This window comes from Vanellus vanellus, assembly GCF_965231255.1.
Source record: "Vanellus vanellus genome assembly, chromosome: 3".
Taxonomy (NCBI): domain Eukaryota; kingdom Metazoa; phylum Chordata; class Aves; order Charadriiformes; family Charadriidae; genus Vanellus; species Vanellus vanellus.
This window is the reverse complement of record NC_138907.1, coordinates 82,340,472-82,361,595: the sequence shown is the minus strand read 5'-3', so window position 1 is coordinate 82,361,595 and position 21,124 is coordinate 82,340,472. Positions and strand designations below refer to the sequence as shown.

At 36.3% G+C, this 21,124-nt stretch overlaps 1 protein-coding gene across 1 annotated transcript in view; it reads right to left on the bottom strand.

Annotated features, from left to right (window-relative positions):
* Positions 1-21,124, bottom strand: part of ASCC3 (activating signal cointegrator 1 complex subunit 3) — a 290,851-nt gene that overhangs the window by 180,027 nt on the left and 89,700 nt on the right. The gene's annotated exons all lie outside the window — the stretch shown is intronic.

The following is a 21,124-nucleotide window of genomic DNA, read 5'->3' as shown; positions in this document are numbered from 1 at the left end:
GCAACCAAGATGATTAGGGGACTGGAACACCTCTCTTATGAAGAAAGACTGAGGGAATTGGGTCTCTTTAGTCTGGAAAAAAGACGGTTGGGGGGAACCTGATCAATGCTTATAAATACTTAAAGGGTGGGTGGCAGGAGGATGGGGCCAGGCTCTTTTCGGTGGTGCCCAGTGACAGGACAAGAGGTAACGGGCACAAACTTGAGTATAGGAAGTTCCACCTAAACATGAGGAGGAACTTCTTTACTTGGAGGGTGGCGGAGCACTGACACAGGCTGCCCAGAGAGGTTGTGGAGTCTCCTCCTCTGGAGACATTCAAAACCCACCTGGACGCATTGCTGTGCAACCTGCTCTAAGGTGGCCCTGCTCTGGCAGGGGCGTTGGACTAGATGATCTCCAGAGGTCCCTTCCGATTCTATGATTCTGTTGAACAAGACTGGATGCACTATTAACCCCTGGGGTACACGTCTAGTAACTAGCCTCCAACCGGACTTCACGCGACTGATAACCACCCTCTCGGCCCAGTCATTCAGCCAATCTTCAATCCACCTCACTGTCTGCTCAGCCAGCCCATCCTTCAACAGCTTATTTATGAGGAACTTATGGGAGACAGTGTCAAAGGCCTTACTGAAGTCTAGATAGACAATATTCACTGCTCTCCTCTAATTTACCTGGCCAGTCACTTCATCATAGAAATTTATTAAGCTGGTCAAGCATGACTTCCCCTTGGCGAAGCCATGCTGATTACTCATGATATGACATTCTTGTCTTTCACGTGCCTGGAAATTGTTTCCAGGATTAGCTACTCCACCACCTTCCCAGGTAAGGCTGACTGGCCTGGTCTTACTTCTTGCCCTTGTTGAAGACAGGAGTAATATTTGTTTTACTCCAGTCTTCCGTCACTTCTCCCAGTTACTATGACCAAGCAAAGATTATCAAGAGAGACAGCAGCAAGATTATCGCAATGACATCAGCTACCTCCCCCAGCACTTGTGGATGCATCCCATCAGAGCCCATGCCCAGTTTGCTTAAGTATGACCTAATCTGATCCCCTTCCACCAAGGGTACACTTGAATTGCTCCAGACTTTCCCCTAGTTGCTGGGACCTGGGATTTCCGAAGGCTGGTCTTGCTAGTAAAAACTGAGGCAAGGAGGCATCCGGTGCCTCAGCCTTTTCCTGTCCTGTGTAACCAGGTTCCCTGCCTGATTCAGCAACGGGCCCACATTTTCCTCAGTCTTCCTTTTGTTAGTTATCTTGTTGTCTTTGACATCCCTGACCAGATTCAATTCTATTTGGCCTTCAGCTTTCCTAACTTCATCACTGGATGCTCAGACAATGTCTGTGTATTTCTCCCAGGTTAAATGTCCTTGCTTCTAACCTCAGTATGCTTCTTTTTTGTGTTTGAGTTTGGCCAGGAGCAACTTGTTCATCCGTGCAGGCCTCCTGGAATTTTGCCTGACTCCTTCATTGGGATGGACTGCCCTTGATCTTGGAAGAGGTGATCCTTGCATACTAACTAGCTTTCTCGGGCCTCTCTTCCCTCCAGCACTTTATCCCAAGGGACCCTTCCAAGCAGATCTCTGAACAGGCCAAAGCCTGCTCTCCTGAAGTCCAGGGTTGTGAGCTTGCTTTTTCCCCTGTTCCTTTCCCTCAGGATCCTGAACTCCACCATCTCATGGCTGATGTAGTCAAGGCTGCCTTTGATATTCACATCCCTAACGAGCTCCTCCATGTTGGTGAGTATGAGGTCCAGCAGAGCACCTCTCCTCATTGGCTCCTCTATCACCTGGAGGACGAAGCTCTCATCAAGGCACTCAAGGAACATCCTGAGTCGCTTACATCCTGCCTGTGTTACTTTCAAAATATTAGGAAAAAAGTATATTACAAAACACAGGCATTTATGAATACTTTTTTCTTCACTTGTCTCCACAAGATATATCCTGACAATATTTATTTATTCTTCTCAGAGAAATTTTTTTCCCTGCACTGCCTCACAATATTGTTCCAGTCCAATTGTTTTACCATCAGAATATATCAGTCTTTACTAATTACCAAGAATTACTCCTGAAGAGACTTCATGATATTACAGAAGATGACGTTCCTATCCTGCAACATTTAAAACTTAACACATGAAAGGCTTACTGGGTCTAATACCACTGAGAGTGCAGTGGTGTGTGTGGGTGTTTCTGTGTTTTGTTAAAATATTACTGGGTGCATTTTGTTAGCAAATACAGATTTTTCAAATGCTTGTACTCCTACAAAATAGTAGGTGTAAAAATGCATGACCATAATTTATGAACTGAATTGTAACACTACTACAGATGCAACTGTTATCACTTTAAAATGAGCCATGTCAACCACAAAAAATTAGCAGCTGTACTTCCACAGAACATTAACTAGCAAACAGTCAGGAAATATATTTAGCAATGCATATTAAGCCTTTAAGGTGTGAAATACTACAAATGCAAGCTACTTAACTAATTTGCTAAATCTAAATTGGCAATGTTCAGATCACAGGGGTTTTTTTAATGTCAGTCATGTTATCAGGATATTTATTTAAAAAGGTATCATATCGTTTATTTAAAAAGGTATCATATTGTTTCTGAGTGATGACTAAATATTCATTATAATGGTCTTTTACTTTGATCTTATTTTAAAATAGCAATGTTACCCAAAGAAATGACCTGAATTAAAAACTATACTTGATATACTGTCTCATTTAGTAAGACCAGAGATATCCAGAGAATGTCTTGTCAGAAAATATGATTGGTTCATATATTTATTTTGCAGATAGAAATTAAAGTTGAGAAAAAAATTCCTCAAAAAACCCCAAACAAATCAAATTTGTAGTCTCAAACCATAACTTGAATTCAAATATATAAGGCACTAATTAAAAATATCAGCTCAAAGAAAATGTTGACTATCAGCAAATGTTAATAAAGCTACAGATTATTTTTTCAGTTAAAATAATAAACAAAGCAGCACTACGATCCCTCTCATAATTAGTTTTAAATGTGGTAGTGGCATTTCTTTTTATAATTCATTTTCAGAGACAAGGTATTTTATCCACAAAGTTATAAACTGAAAACTCAGATTCAGCCAAAAAGATTCTGCTTTCTGTTTGGGGGCAAGGGAAGGACACAGTAACCAAGTCTTGAAACATCTTTTAATATTTTCTTTTTTCACTTTGACTTATCAGCACACTGAGAAGCGTGTTCATTTATATTGCTATTTCACCACTTCACCTCTTTCAGTATTGAAATAGCCAGAAAATAAAGTGTCACATTTGCTTAATGAACTGCAACTCATGCAAGACATTTCAATCTGTTTTTTGTATTAGGGTATGGCTGAATAGAAATGGGTTAACTGTCAATATTTTTACTGTCAACTTAAATTTCTCTCCACACATGCAATTCTCCTTTTCCAATGCTTTTTGGATTACCATTACTAACTATTCCACGCTGAATTTTTCTACTATGGAAAACATGGGCTTATCACAATGTTTTCTGGCTTAGGTGAGGACTGCTGCTCAATTTCACTTTTACACCAAAAAAGCTAACAGTTAAAAAAAAAAATTAAAATACATCTTTTAAGCCAAAATGATTTAATTTAGCTTTGGGGTTACTTAACACATCCCTGCATTACTTTACATAATGTTCAGGTAAGAACTTAAACCAAAAAGTCTAATTATTTCATTTTGAAAAATGAAGTCAAAAGGGACCACACTAGCTGATAGTTTCAACATCAATTAACAGAATTTTGACTGACTGAAAATGCATATTTTTTTTTTATAATTGCATTATTTGCTGACTATTTTTGTCAGTTTCTCTTCAGTCCTCTTAGAAGCCAGACTTCATGGGTAAGAGGAAGTCAATTTTCACCAGTTTCAGAAAATCAGCACATTGAAAAATGCTGGGTTTTGCTGTGGTTGTTTAGGGTTTTTCTTAGTCTGAAAAGGCTTATGGTCTTCCACGATCTTCCATCAATTTCTTAGCAGTTGGCACAGCAGGTTTACCTTTTCAATAGCGGACTTGCATTCCTTTGAGTTTTTTTTCTGCATTAAGTTCTCCCAAACACACCTTGCACATGACTAGTACCTGATTTCTGCTTTAATTATTTGTGCACAGACTCTGAGGTTAGTACAACTACAGCTATCCCCTCAAATTCACACTCCCACAGGTCTAATCCACATATGATAATATTTCAGAACAAGCTACACAAAATACTTAGTTATAACATCCCATACTACAAAATTCACTGCTTTTAAGTTCCTCAAGACCATTTTTGAGAACAGTTTTCCTCTCTTTAGCCACTTCAGCCTCCAAGTACATCTGCCACTTATCTGACCTTTTGTTCCTTTCATACATACGCAATAAATCAAAACTCAGAAAAAAACCCCACAGATAACTTCATAATTACTATGAATTCCAGAAAACAATTAGAAAAGACCTAGGTCATTTTCCCTATCTGCCAGATATTGCCAAACCAAAACGTATGAAGAACTGGTTGACTTGGATCTGAGGTTAAACGTCAACTGGGATGATTGGAGAAAAGGACTGGTATTCCATTTTTGGCTTAGACAACATATCATTCTGATTACAAAAAAAAGGGGAGAACAGTTGGTTGTGAATCATCAGGTTAGTAAACAAAATTCTCCCTGCCCTGTTATCTTAAAAGTGGATTCTCAAAACAGTCTACCTTACATCTGTTCAAACCCTTCTGGAAGGTAAGGCATCATTTGTAAAGTAGGCATGCACAGCGAATTTTAAACATATTCTCATTTTAGGTTTTTGCTTTATCAGACCTGATAACAACCTAAATTTTGGGACTAACAATGGGTTTATATAAGTTTGCATATTGTAATTAAGTAAACACCCTACAAGCCAAACCATACCTTTGACAATTTCTCTTCCAACAGATTTTCATAAGTTCTTATTCCTGATGCACATCATAAACAGAATTCAACTATTATTTAAATACAAGACTGTTGAATGAATTGATGAAATTATTACAAAGGAATGACATTCGTAAATTTCTTACTGCAGAGATTTTATGGGCATTCCTGAGAATAAAAAAGAAACATTCCCAACAAACAGCAGGAACAGAAGATTGAAAACTAGTCTGCTGTAATCAGCCCCATTCAGAAAGTAGATCTTGCTTCCAGTGAACTGTTCAATAAAATAATTTTTACAAAATGAATATGAGCAAAGGCTTTTGCTGAACTACAAAACTAGTATCAAACATTAGATTTTAAGTCCAAATAAAGAATTGTCAATCTTACAGGCACTAGAATTAGCAGTAAAACAATTCCAGAGGACTAACCTGAATATAATTGATAAACTAAAAGTTCTGAACAGAAAAGTAACAAAGATGGAAAAAGGTGTACAAAATTCTGAAGGACCAAAGCAGAGGATGCACGAAACAAAATCTTTTGAGAAAAAATCTCTTACAACTGCACAAATAGAGCCGTCGCTCCACCTCCCAAACACTTCACTCACCTTCAGCTTAGCATTCGCTTCTGTGTTTTAATTTTTCCTGCTACTGTGTTCACCAATAAGCTATGAGTAGTAATTCTTGATGTAGAGTGGTAACTTAAAGTGTTTGATTTTTTAGTAGGCTCATGCAAACATTAGGCCAAGAACTGTTAAGAGATGGCGAGCTGGTGGGCAACTGCATGTGGAAGTTTTCATAGAAGGTGGGCAAAACATCTTTTTGGGGAATTTTTCAGAGAAGCAGCAAATACCTGTCATCAGGAATAACAACCACTATTAACAGTGGTCAATCTTAACATTTATCCATGACCACTACTGAAAAGAAACAACCACAGCAACAGACTTTGTTCTCATCTAGGCAGGAACAGATAAGTACTCTGCTACGGTAGACAAAATTTTTCTACTACAACACACCTACAGCTCACCATAGATTCCATAAAATCATCATCCTGTAGGGCCGTAAGAACCTCACTACAGAAGTTCTTATATTGCACTGATAAATGCAGTATGCAAATCCTTTCTAGTAAAGCATTACATTAATATTCTTTATCATTTGTTAACTCACATGCCCTGTGCATGAACACATACCATTTTAATATGTGGTTACGTAGCTTTCTATAGTGTAAAAGGTAGAAAAGTACCTTGCACTCAGACTGGAGAGTGTCGATATTCTGAGTATCAGCACTACTCCAGAAATAAGCCGGCATACTGCCATACTGTAAGCAGAGCGGCAGTAGTATGAACTACAATGTAGTTTCAACACTTTCCTTAATATATGATGTAAATATATATACCTTTACTATATCAGAATTGTGAAAATACATACAATAGTACACAGACATCCTTTTAAACATTTGATCTGTAAGTTGGAATTCATATTATTGTATACACTGGGCATTAGTATCTATCATTCTTTTTAGAAAGAAACTGTAGAATAAGATCAAGATAATAATGAACAAATCCAGAGGCCTCCAAATGAGGAAAATATTGTGGATGTCAAATGGTCACAATAATAAAACTTGTTTGTTGTGCGAAGTTTCCAAAAGGAAATTATCTTCCCAAAGCTGGATCAAGATCCACAAACATTTCATGACCGTATGTCATCGCACCCCTGCAGCACAACAGAGATATTTTCCTATTTAACATACCTATATGAAAGTACTAATTCCTTTTTGCTTTGAAATCATTAGAATAGCTGCTGAATAAACAGCAAATACTCAATTTATATTATCTTTCTCTTTGAAGTTCACAATATTGTTTCCCAAAGCACTGATTAAATCAACAAGAAACACACATTTCCACTGTAATTTCATTCTTTATTTACTTTACCCTCTTAACAGCCATTTCTTTTTCATTTTGCAGTAACATTTCTTTGTAGCTTTCCCACTTTCTATTAAGTAACCCTGTTACTGTTTTCAGTAACCTTAGGAAAGGCTAAAAACCCAAATCTTATAAAAACCACCTGATGCCTGTGGCTATGTGAGCATCTGTCCTCTAAAGGCTTGCTACTAGTCTTCTCTCTCCTTCACCTACTTCTTTGCGGATATCTATATATTTATATATATAGATCTATCGATCTATCTATCTGTCTATCTCTACCTATATCTATCTATATAGATATCTCTCTATACATATCATTTCCCCTTATCACACTTGAAAACAGCATTTAAGAATACGTGGCTGATCCTCGAGGAAACTTTGCTCAGTCACAGTCAGCACTGCTCATCTTCTGACAGTTTTTTGGCAAAGGGGCATGAGCAAACTACACAGTTTACTCTAGTCACGCTATAACTATTTATCTTGGTGCTTTGTTCTGGCAGCAAATTCACTGCAAGAGCTTTACTTGTGCAGAAATGGAGACACAGAAAACTGCACGCAACTACACATATCCACCCAGAGCAGCCTCTTGTCAGAATGCAGCATATTTTTGAATTCCATAGGGAGGGATGCTATGCTGGGGCTTTGTACAATTTGGAAATATTTCCCTTCTAATCAGTAATGCTTTGGAGCTTCTCACAAATTTTAATATTAGATACGCGATATCACACCCCATGAGGGACACTGTACCACTTTGGCACTCTCTGAGGAAAAACTTAATCAAAATATGTTACAAGAGCAGCAGCCTGCAAGACACTTTCATAATGCTGTTTTTATTCCTCTTTTTATTGCACTCTTACTCTGTATGATTTATTCAAGCATTTCACAAAACCTCATGTGAGCTGGAGCTCAGGCAGGGAGTGGAATAAACATAGAGAAAGTAAAACAGAGGGCAGTAATGCAAAACAAGAATTCAAGGTAGGAAGTAATAAATAATGAACAAAAATATTTTGGTTTTCATAAATCAGAGACAACTATCTGATGCTGCGCGTTACACAGGTAAAAAATAATTATACCTCCAGTAAAGCAGATTCCTTACAATACAAAGATGCGCAGATGAGCAGTATGCCCATTTGGGTGAATAGATGATGTTACACCAAATCTTAGCAAGTATTTTTGGTCTAAAGTAATGGCAATATAGGATCATGTATACATATATATACACACATAAAAGCATCTTAGAAATGTTCAGTAGTAAGATTATACTTACTAAAAGCATCTATGTAAAAGATTTGAGTTTTTCGTGTTAGAAAGACGTGAAACGGTGCGTTATATTGATGCATACTATCAGCAGTTAGTAAGCCACCAAAGCTAGCACCAATAACCAATCAACAATAGGTCTAGAAATCAACAAGGGAACAACAAAAATTGTAACAGCTGCCCCTCAGAACTCATTAAAATGGCAAATGAATTTTTAACTGAAGAAACGTAACTTTGTTCAGCATATTTTATTTTTAACTTAATCCTAGGAACTCACGATGATTTAGTTCCTTTACAGAAGCCAGCTAATCCACCTAATGAAAAGGCAACTGATTCCCAATGTGTCAGCACACCGCCTTAGCACAGCGAGATACTTACAACACATCTGACATGTCCTGTTGAACTGATTTTTTTCAATATCGTTGTATTTGTTGTATGCTCAGTTTCACAGTTATGATTAGCAGATTTAAGTTTATACGTTAAGATTTAAAATTTTATGCTTTCATCACAGTTGTGGATGTCCCAGCAATTACAAAACTCACTTATAAGTTGCAACACTATTTTTAAACCTTTATACAATGGACTCTGACAGAGTCAAAATAAACTGGAGTCAAACCCAGTACAACCAGTCAGGCTGATGAAGCAGACAGAAGAATTCCTTTTTGTTGCTGCTGTGAAAGCACTGAAGATGTTTATATTCTTACTGAAAGAATAGAAAGCTTTACATGTGCAGTAGATACATGAATCTGAGGAGAAACTACGGAAAACAACATACATCAGGATCACAAAAGCTGTACTGAGAAGCAATATGATAAGAGCACCTGCTCTCTATTTTTTTTTTTTCTAGGGAAAAACTGTTTAGAGTCAGTACAAACCTTATTTTAACAACCACGGTGAGGAAGAACAGCTTGCACGCTTTGTGAAATTTAGCGCTTATATTGTAAAACATAAAATTAGCCGCTCAGCCTTCAAGTTTAAATAACGATCTAAATGTTTTAAAGGTGTTTGATCCAAAACATTACCCTCTTTTCCTCTTTGCTGTTAATCAGGTCACTAATTATAGTTATACTAACCTCTGATATACTACTGTCAAGTCTGATTGATGCCAGTAGCTCCCTTAATCAGATCTGACAACTTTCGGCAAGTGCCTGTCTCTTGAGACACTGCATCCAGCCTGCTTGTTTTCACATCTTCCCAGTGTTATTTTGCATTTTCTTCTCTCCCAGACCCTTTTTCATATAGAACAGAGGGACAGTAGAATAACAACAAAACATGAGTATAGAGTGTATATGTGTATGTTTTTAAACACCAGTATAGCAATATTTGGGCTAAAGTTGATAGTTTGTTTACTGGGTAAGAATTTACAAGGAAAAACTAAGTACAAGAACATTTTTTGGAAATACATTGACGTTTCTGAGAAAGGCAATATTGTTGCTTGGTAGGTTTTTGTTTTGTTTTGTTTGTTTTGTTTTCCTGTTTCTTTTTTCTCTCAAAGCTGCAATGAAAAGGGTTTCAAAGTCATTCCTCCTCTGTTCTACAGGGAAAGTTTAGGCTTGGGTTGCACAACTTTTGGAGACGAAGATAAAAGACTACCTCAGCTACCAGTTTTTCCAACGTATTTATACTGGCACACTTTTAAAGCTCATCACGATGTCCTGCATATCTCACTAACTGTAAATATAAAAAGTTCAGAATAACTTTTGTTGGCATAATTATAATTTATTTGCCTATTTTAAGATTAGCCAGCGTGGGGAGAGAGAGTCTATGTTCCTTGTCCTGGAACTTGAAAAAAATCAGTGATCAAATACCTATTCTCTGGAACACAGAAATAACTTTTTCTCTAAAGGTGAAGAACTGTTCTTCAAAAAGCAGTTGTTCTTGATCAGTTTTTTTTCCCCTCTTTTCTGCTCCTGTAAACCATTACCCCACGACATGGATTAACCGAATATTATGTGAAAAAAGATCGGACTGCAACAGTGACATTTTGTTCCAAACACCCTTTTTAAAGCACCTTTCCTGAACAGTTTTATTTTCTTTCACAGATTTGTATGTGAGAAGCAGCAATGTGGTTTTTTTTATCTCAAACCAATTTTTTTTTTTTTGAGAATCAATGTAAGTCACTGACTCAGAGGGATATTAAGTGTAAGATGAAGAAAGGTTTCTTGGTTCGGATGAGATGCTGATGTTAAATACAAATTGCATTAAAAGCCAATTTTGTGACACCTGTTCACAAAATGACAACCCAAACACGAACTCATTTGCTTTCATGCAAATGTGATTCCATGAAATTTGCTTTCAAGTCTGCACTCCAGAGAAAATTATGTATGCTAATATTAATGATAACCAGTGTTGAAAGTGATTGCAACAGACCTACAGTATGATTGTCAGATTTATATTCTCCAGTTATATTAACTAAAAACCAGCACACCCTTTGGATTTCAGCAGGATCCTTTAAGCACTCAGAGGAAATACCAAGAGTTCGCTGTTGTAATGAAAGGATGAAATCAAATCAAGTTCCACAGGAACCTATCCACCTCAATACTATTGCATATTTTCTTGAGTAATCCTAATGACAGACTAAAGATTATACCCACTAAACTTTCACTTGATATTATGCTGCATGGAGCTGTAAACACATCGGAGGATGGAGTAAGACTCTAAAAAGTCCATATTCAGTTAAAGAACAGATGCATTAATGGATGAAAGTCAGTAATGCAATTTCAAGATTCTACACCGAGGATGAGATTCATCTTGTCTATCTTACTTGCTAATTTAGAAATTCACCATCTAAACTAGTTGTCTGGGTTTCCTCTAGCTGGTTCATTTCATCCGTCGTAATATGAATCAGCCTTAGCAGTCTTTTCTCTGTAGTGCTCTCCCTAGGAGTCTGTGCAACCCGTTTAGACTAGTCACCTAACTTTTACATGTCTAAAGCCAAAGTAGATTAATCTGACCCTTCGGAATAATTATCTCAACAAATACAGGCTGTAAAACAACCGGCAAGACAGTAGCTGGACTGGGAAAAGAGAAAGAACAGATCAGTCTGCACGTGAACCAAAAATGCTACGCTGTTTCAAAAAATGAAACCTTGGAACAGAAATGCTGCTATTTGGACATGCTAAATAAACCTTCCTCTCTGCTCAGCAGCAGTATGACCTTGGGGCAATACATTATGTTTTGGGCAACTTAATTCAAGAAGTGCAAACCAACTGAGAATCCAGAAGTGAAAAATGAGAATGACTAAACATAAATGAAGCATGACCTTTATGAAAGTTTAAATGAATTGATGCTTAGGCTAAATAAATGTGACTGAACAGAGATAACTACAACTACAAGAGTCTTCAAAAAGCAAACAGCAGTGGCTGAGGAAGAAAGACATTCAGATAAGGAAAGTGGTAATAAAATTTGAGTAGGATTTATGTTGAAAATAGATTTCTATTAAAAATAATAATAATAGAAAAAAATTCTAAGAGCAAAGACAGATAACCCCTGAAGGAGATTCACCAGGAAGTTTAGGAAAGCTCCACGACTGGAGTGTTGTAAGATCAAATTAGACCAATATTTATCAATAGTGGAATATATGGATTATATCTGTTTTCGCAGAAGGACAAATGAGATTAATTCTCGTACTATTCTGCACAGTTTTAAGACCAGCTTAGTGTACATAACTGCACTTAAGGTTGCATTCATACCAAGGTAAATGTCCTCAAAACTTCAACGAAAAAACATCTTTCCAATTTAAACAGGTATATATAACATGCATCCTAAATATTCTAATTGTACTCTATATTAATAATTTAATATGTTAATAATATATACTCTGCTAATACTATATGCTATAATATACACTATTATACACTTTATGCTAATACTTTTATTATACTGATACTTTATACTAAAATTATATATACTGTAAACCTACTGAAAATTAGAGTATATTTCAATATAGTTATTGCATGTAAAGTGATTCCTTAGTCAGATTCTTCAAAAAATTTTTATATTTTTATATTAAAAAGTAGTATATATTTATATTACAAAGTCCTATAGAAAAAGATGTAATTTTAAATGCAGCCAAATTTAGCAAGATTATCTGCCGTATTTGTTAGCATTAAGTTGAAGTATGGGTTTTTTTCCATAAATAGTCACAATAAAGGCTAAACAACCTAAAATATTCTGGAACATGCAAAATGACAACTTAGAAATATAAATTCTAAATTGCTCTGATGCTATTTTCTAATGTACTTGCATTTTCAACTGACCAGAAGCAGTTAAATTTGAAAAAGAGCCAAAAGAGACAAACATTCCCTGAGCAACCTGTCCTCAACTCTACTCAAATAAGCTATCTTTTTGCAGAGGAATATTCACTCAGCAGGCACAGCTGTTATTCTGCAATTTTTACATCTAAATCAAAGATAATTGGACTTCTGAGTACCTTTAAATTGTACTCTGGGAGAAGGGTCTAACTTAATGCATCATTTGCATTAACTATAAAAGACTGCTTTTTTATCCTGTAAAATTTACTGTGCTTAAAAAAGTATTTGGAAGTGCAAAACAGCTCCTCAGTAATTTTATAGACACATGGATTCCTTTTGCACAGAACCTTTTCAGCTATAAAAGACCATTAAAAGCAACAAAAGTAAATCATTCTTCCAAGTTCTTCATAGATAAAATATTAATGATAATAGACACTCTTGAAAATTATATTCCTACAAGTTTTATTGAAAATTACATCCTCAGTGCCAAAAAAAAGCCTGAGACAAAACCCTATAACAGCATTTTATTTGCTGTTTTTAATAAATTCATTAATTATTCATGTAAAGATGAGCAGTTCATACCATGAAGTACTTCAATTTCAGATTCCTTGCTATTGATTTAAGAACTTCAATTGAGGCATTCTTTATTGTTACTTATTAAGGTTCATTGTACTTCAGAATTTAACATTCAGACAATGTATTTTAAGGATTTTTAGTCTTAATTTTACATATAAAAATATGAAAAGTATACTGCTTATTAGCCTTCCATCACTGGAAAAGAAAATCTGAAATTTGTTTGACAAAATGTCATATTCTATCATTATAACAGGAACATTGTAACAGGCAAAATGGTGTCTAAAATGGTTCCTTGCTCATCTTTTACTGACACATGCAGTAAATATCACCCAGGCAATTCCATCAAAATAGACAAATCTTAATTTTCACAGAATCACAGAATGGATAAAGTTGGAAGGCACCTTTGGAGATCTTTCATTCTAATCCGCTGCTCAAAACAGTCACCTAGAGAAGTCTGCTCAAGACTGTGGCCAGTCAAATTTTGAGTATCTCTAAGGTGAAGACTCCACAACTTCTCTAGACAGACTTCTAGCATCTGACCACCCTCACAGGAAAAAAAAAAATATGGAAAAATCTCATGTTTACACAGAATTTTCTGTATTGCAGTTTGTGCCCATCACCTCTTGTCCTCACACTGGACACTACTGAAGTCTGGCTCAGTTGTCTTTACACATGAATGCACAACGTACTCGTACACATTGATCGTATCTATCTGAGTCTTCTCATACCCGGGCTGAATGACCCCAGCTTGCTTTTCCTCTCCTCATGTGTCAGATGTTCCTATCCCTTAATCACCCTCATGGCTTTTTGCCAGACATGCTCCAGTGTGTCCCTGTTCCTCTCATAATAGGGAGCCCAGAACTGGGCTCAGCACTCCAAATGTGTCTCACCAGGGCTGAGCCTCTCCTTTGAGCTGCTGGCAATGCTCTTCTGAATGCAGTCCAGACTGAAGGGGACATTGTGGCTCATTGTTCAGTTTGTTGTCCACCAGAGCATCCATATCTTTTCTGGGAAGCTGCTCTCCAGCTGATCGGCCCCTAGCCTGGACTGGTGCATAGGATTACTCGCCTACTCCTGTGCAGGACATGGCATTCAACTCTGGAACTTCATGAGTTCTCTGTTGGCCCATTCTTCCAGCCTGTCAAGGTCTCTCTGAACTATCTGATCTGTCAAAGTCCTCCCAGTTTTGTACCACCTGCAAACTTGCTGAGGGTGCACTCTGTCTCCTGACAGAGGACCACCATGACCTTTCAAAGGTAATCAAGAACGACCTCATGAGGACTTTGACCAGCTCCCTCAGGACTTCTGGGTGAATCTCATCAGATTGCAATGACTTGCTTTATGCTCAGTTTGTCTGCACACTCCCTAACCTGACTTTCTTTCACCAGTTGTTAAGTTTTCCTTCTCTGGACTTTCTCATTTGTCTCAGGGTCCTGGGATTGCTGAAAGCCAGTCCTAACATTAAAGGCTGAAGCAAAGAAGGCATTAAGTACCTCAGCTTTTTATCTGTCCTTTGTCATCAGGTCCCCTGCCGCATTTTGCAGTGGTTTTCACCAGTCTTCCTTTTGGCTTTCTTGTTGCTCTTCACATATGCTCCTGGGCTTTGGCTTACCTAACCCTGTCCCTTCATGCCCAAACAGCAACTAAAATCCTTCCAGGTCACCTGTTCCTGCCCCCACCTCTTGCATACTTCCTTTTCATGTTTGCTTTTCATCCTGCAAGATTCCTGCCACTCGTTTGACTTCAGGCTCATCAGAACGAACCTCTCTTGAGCTTGGAGGCACCAACTAGGAATAACAAATTCACAAGATCGCTAGAGATTCCTAAAGTCTGCAAGCCTTTGAGTTTTCCATTTAGATTAAGAAATACTGAAGTAGCTTGTTGAACTCTTTAGTATCGTATCCTCATTAAGTGATTTACAAAGGAGCATGGAAAATATTGCAGCAACATGCTATTTGATCCGTTTTCAACACCAGACCATTTGGTTAACAATCCGACATATAATAAATACCCTTACACACACAATGCTCTTTCTGAAGCACGTTAAGTGAAGGCCCTAACTTCTGCATAAAAGATTAAAACTCAAGAATCACGCGGCATGACAAACGCATTAAGGTAACTGATCTTGCTACAGCTATAATACTAGATCTACAATATTTGCTTATTAAGACACAACTGAATCAAAAGCCTTTGAAACTTTCTACCGTATTAGGAGCTCACTTCTCTCCTCCCTGCCCCAATACCACGGTTACCAAATCAATGCAACATTAATCTGTTCTGAGAGGCGTAGCCGTGAACAGAACTTGGCAAGTATACAACTAAAGAAGATGGTCTGCTTGAAACACAGTAAAGCAAGATCAAAAACATGGAAGGAGCAGCGAAGAAATCCTGTGCTTAGCACTGTGCCTTTGACATGAAGTAGTAACATTTGGGTTTTGATGCCACTGTGTAAAGGATTTTCTTAAATGACAAAACCACTCTAAAAACAGCACAAACCAAAACTGGTGTCTGTGAAGACCCAAGAAATAGGCTTAATCCACTACTCAATCTTACGTAAGGTAACCACTTACCACTGAGGTCTCTAAATACTGCAGCTGACTAGCCAACACGATAGTCTACACAAAGCTATTCAAATCTTTCTATGCTCAGAAACCACAAGACTGATTGGGATAGATATATAGAGAGACATATATCCCATCTGAGCGACATAAAAGGAATAGAAAGCTCAAAGGCAACTGCCCCATAAGAGCTCCAGCAGTCTGTTGCAGAAATAGGAGAGCAACTTAGCAGCTCCAACCAGGCTCTCTTAACATAAATTAAATCTGTATGTTATTCTACTTTCAGAAAAACTTTGGCATCGTTAATATCTGTTGTATTGAAGCAACAGATGCAATAATCTAAGAGTTATCTTTTACATATAAAAATTAAAAGTGTTTATTAATTTGATTTTTTAACCCTAATGCATACTTCATATTCACTTCTGCAATATTCTACCACAATGAATTGAGATGAATCATTGATAAACAATGATTCATAAACAATGAAATTCATAACGATTCATAAACAATGAAACATTGATAAACAATGATTTTCACCTCTATAAAAACATACACAATAAACAAATTTTAATGTCATGAATCACACACATTTTCAGTGTAATTTGATTTTAAATAGGAAATGGGGAGAATACTCTCAATAAACATCTTTTATACACATTAAAGAATGATTTCAAAATTTTTTTAGCAAGCACTTCTTAAAATATTTTGAATTACATATTTGCAGTTAATTTCATAACAATAAGAAGCAAAACTGATTTAAGATATTAATTGGAAAATTATTAGACCAGATCTTCCCATTTCCAATAAATATGTTCTGTGTCGGAAAAATAGAAATGTGTGTTTGAAAAATCAAGAAATCTACTTGATTCACCTGCAGGTGACACTGTTGGTCTTAGCCATACAACCAAAGAGCAACAGCATTCCTCTCAATAGATTCAGTTGCAGTCTGGATCAATGGTGTATCCAAAAGAATTATTTTTCTTATATTTGTAGACGAGCACTTTTAAAGGTCCACTGTAATATCAAACCTCTGCAGAGACAGTGATTAATGCAAGTGCTTCAAGTATAGATATATTAAAACTGAATTTATTCTGATAAAGCTTAAAGTAAATGAAAAAAACGTGTGCACTCGAGAAGAAAAGGAGTATAAACCTATATAGCAACGGCTCTTCATCCAAACTGAATATGTGTATATTTTCATGTAAGTGCTGAAGTACAATACTAAAAAGAGTTATAAAAGTTCATTAAAAAAAAAAGAAAGGAAAAAGAAAAAAACACTCAAAACTTTTGTTTTCAAAACAGTTTAGAAAAACTTGTAGGAAACGGAGCTAAGTCAGGCATGAATATAATTAGTTCCAATGAAAGGGAACACACAACCAAGAACGCAATTACAAAAAAACCCTTATATCCTTACATACCTTATGTAGTTAAACTAGAGAACACACAGAACAATTTTTTTCCTGTTGTTCAAAATTACTGTAATTTTATCTGGCATCGTTTCAGCTACATTTTACTGCTAAAACAAAAATTAACTCCCACCTTCCAACCCAATCTAAATAGAGATTTTTAGCCAAGTGAGTCATAGCAAAGAATGCCAGTCAATTACACATTTTATCAGAGTATGTGGCATTTGATTATTAAACACAAAGTAGGTTACTCAAAGGCTGTACTAAAATTCTACAGATTATGCAATAACAGCAAGCAAGTAGGCATGTTGTATTATAAACCCCTATATCTGTCTATTTGAAAAATAAATTATTTCAAATAAAATGTAAATGAATGTCTTAGAGTAGTGATTGTAATTTCTGAAGCATGGAAGCCTGATTTTAGTAAATCAAGATGGATTCTGCCATAAATCTAGAAATTAATTCAGGTCACAGGCAGCACCTCCAGTACCTTATAAAGGACTACTATTTTTTATTCAAACTGCTACTGTTTGATGATGTATAAGTACTTCCCTCCCTGCCCTCCCCCCCCACGCCCCCCCCCCCCCTGGGAAAATCTTAACTGTCATAGGCACATATATTAATGGGAGAGCAGTAAATCAGAACGGCTTCCAACGATCCCACTAGGGTATTGGAAGACTGATGCCAAAAAAAAGAAGTACAACGCTGAAGGCACAGATCGATAACACTAGCTTGAAAAAGTAATGTAGTTGTCCCAGCGACAAAAAAAAAAAACACAGAAAGAATGCAGACAACAATTCAACTAAGCAACAAGCTTATTAACTGAACTTGCTGAAAAGTTATCCAGAAATTTCTTATAGAAGCAAAGCTTAATTTGTTTCTTAATCATTTTCATCATTGGAGACAACCAGGAGTCCTATGCGTGAAGTCACAGTTTACTGCCTTTATTTCTGAGGGTTAAAGAACTCAGTCAAAGAATTAACATTACAGGCCCCAAATTGATGTTAAACAGCAGAGAAGCAATTTTTTTCACCTGCTTTACCATTTCCCCACGTTGGTGTAAGGAAGGAAGAAAACTGTGAGGAAACCATATACTTCATACAAATGTCACCCATGGAAAAACGCCTTCCTTGTCTTTAAAAGGTCCAGAAACAGCAGTGCAATGCAAACAAGTTGAAACCTTCTTTCTGAGGTGAGCTTCAGCCCAGCCAAGGACCTGGGTGTTACTGGCCACCAGAGTGATATCAATTGGGAGTGTACACTGCTTACCGGTGAAGAGACTGACAAGATCAGAACCTTAAATAACAGTACTTCAAATCTTTAGACACAATACAGTAGGTATTTGCATGTGTACAAAGACACACCCCTTCTGATTTTAATTTAATACTCTTGCTTTCAGAACTTAAGTAATCAACAAATACACTTAACATTTACAGAAAAAAAGTAAGACTGAAAAACACATGTAACAGTCTGTAAGTCTCGAGCCCCATCCTCACCGCCTCAAAGAGATCCTGGATAGTGTTTTGGTTTTGTTTTTTTTTTTTTTTTTAAACACAATTTATCCTGAAGATAGCACTGACAATGAAGGAGGGAGCAAGATCTTATTTTTCAGACTGTGAAGACTTCAGAAATGAAGGAAATCCACATGGAAATGACAGTGTGAAATGGAGATGACTTTGGGATACAGAAACCCCACTATATAAAAAGATTTTGATCTTTGATTCAGCCATACACTTTAGCAAGCATTTCCATTCTAAATATTTTGGTATATTTCTCTCATTTGAAAGGTAATGTTTTTACCTCATTTAAAGGAAGAAAGATTCTCATTTTAAATAGCGCATAACTTTGAAAATTCAGAAGAAAGAAAATTTTCTTTCGGCAAGGTTGTACTGCTGAGAAATATTCTGGAAGTTTTCTCAGAAAGAGAGGCACGGCCCCTTTTTGTATTAGATTTTGGTGTCATCTTGATAAATTTTATCTCTCAGTCCAAATGCTGATCAAAAGAGAATATTCTACTCCTGAAGCCATGGGTGTGCACAGAACTCAGCGTTACTTTTCATTCAAGGCATACCGGAAGAGGCAATATTAACCAGGATCAACTCTTTTTTTTTTGAAATGAACAATTTGAAAAGAGGAGGGCTTTTCTGTGTCTGTGAACTTTATAATCTCTGGACAACTTTTGATGGCCTTTTAACACAACAGCCACTTCATGACAGTTTATCTCCTCATACCAAAAAAGATTTGTAGATTTTATTGCATCTAACGCATCCAAAGTTTCTAGAGCAAAGAACCACTCTATTCCTGGAAGGAAACAGGACTTGGCATCTAAAGTCATCAATAATATAGATGTTTTCAACAACTGCAAGTAACTGGAGATGAGGCCACTGACAGAAGACTAACATCAGCGTAAGTGCCTACAGGAATGGACAAAATATATCAGAGAAGGAGAAAGAGATTAGACAGTGAAAATGAACCAAGAAATGGGAAAATAAAATAGTATTACCTTGCTTCAAAGGCACTTTAGATTGCATATTCTATGTAATTTTTCAGCATAAGCACTTCATATAGGTTTCACAAAATACTATGGTAATATGGATGGGATAACAATTGCCAATGTCAATCTGAAAAAAATGTTCACTTACATTTGATTTCTGTTTAAATGCAGTACAATACCATAGCCTGAGAATTGTTATTAAGGGAGAAGAGCTGTTAATATTCTGCATTTAAAAAAATTCATAATTCTTGGTCACTGTATTAAAACATTTTTGAATGAGTATGGTGACATACATGGTAAAACGACATTCCCACATTCAGTAAAGTGAGAAATAAAGTTCTTATAGATTCTGTTTGATAGATACCATACCAATCAAGAAATTTTGGAGGCTACTTTATCAACACAGACAGTTTAGAAACGGAAACATATTTGTGGAAAATAAGGTTTTGGGAGGAATAAGAAATGCAATACTTTTCCATGTTTTAATTTCACAGCGTAATGTAATTTCATACATTTTAGCATTATAAACATAACCAAAAGGCCAACCTACTTGCAATTAAGGGCACGCTGCATAGCCCACAAAATCAGGGAGTCATTTCAATTCTTCTCTGGTTTGGTCGTAACTGAAACCTGATCTAGTAAATTTTTTTTGCCTGTGCTGATCACATACAACTGTCAAATTCTTACCCATATATTTGTTTTACTACATTTTTTTTCATATATAGATGCAATAGCCAGTATCTTCATGTGTATCAAGCCAGGCTAGGAGTAGTAGGAGCATAGTAGTAATGCTTAAGAGTGTTTCTTTATAACTGCTCCCTCAAAGACCACCTCCACAGAACTCAAATTCCTACCAAAACCTATGAAATGGACAGAAAGAATGTCAAGAAAAATAGCATTAAAAAAGTAAACCCACACCACCAAACCATGTTTTTTGATATATTTCTTTTATACAAAAAAACCTTTTTATTGGAAGAACTGGACATTGACAGTACTACTTACATAGATTTATGACATTTATCACAATTTAATCTACTTATATGGCTTCAGAGTTAAATAGGTCCAGCAGTCAAAAAGGAACCCTTGATGTCTAACATGATTTAGTGACAATTCTGTCATCACCATTTTTTTTGCTAATTCCTGAGTGCAAAAAAACCCCCTTTGATTTCAAATACTCTTTTAACCCCTTTTCCTAATGTAAAGATGTCCTAAGTTGTGGTTACACATAAACATAAAAGTGCATGTAATGGGTGGGTAATGCTTATTTAAAAGAAGTATGTAAATGAGTAACTACTGTAAAGAATCACTATCTCGCATACTTACTATACACATAAGGTAAATTACTATATACGCACATTCAGCTTCTAAAATTGGGCTCTGTATATGCATGAAGTAGGAAGCACAAATATAGCAGAATATCATAGAATATAATGGACTAAAAATTAACAGAATTTATGTATTTCCATAGAAAAAGAAAAGTAGCAGGAATCAAGTTCGCTATTTGCTTTTACTTAGAAGCATCTCTGTACCTTATTAAAGCGCAGGAAATGAGAAATAGTGTATCGGAGAAAGCAAGCTGTAGATGAAACAGAAGGCACCTCAAGTTTATAGCCCTCTTTTGCTTCAAATAGTTTCAGACTTGATTAGCTTTATATTGCAGATAAGAACTTAAGAAAAAAGCATTATTCCATTTTATTAGTACCAGATTCCAATAGGGAATAAAGCCTTCATGACTTAATACCGGAGTCTATCAGCTGACAGAATCTA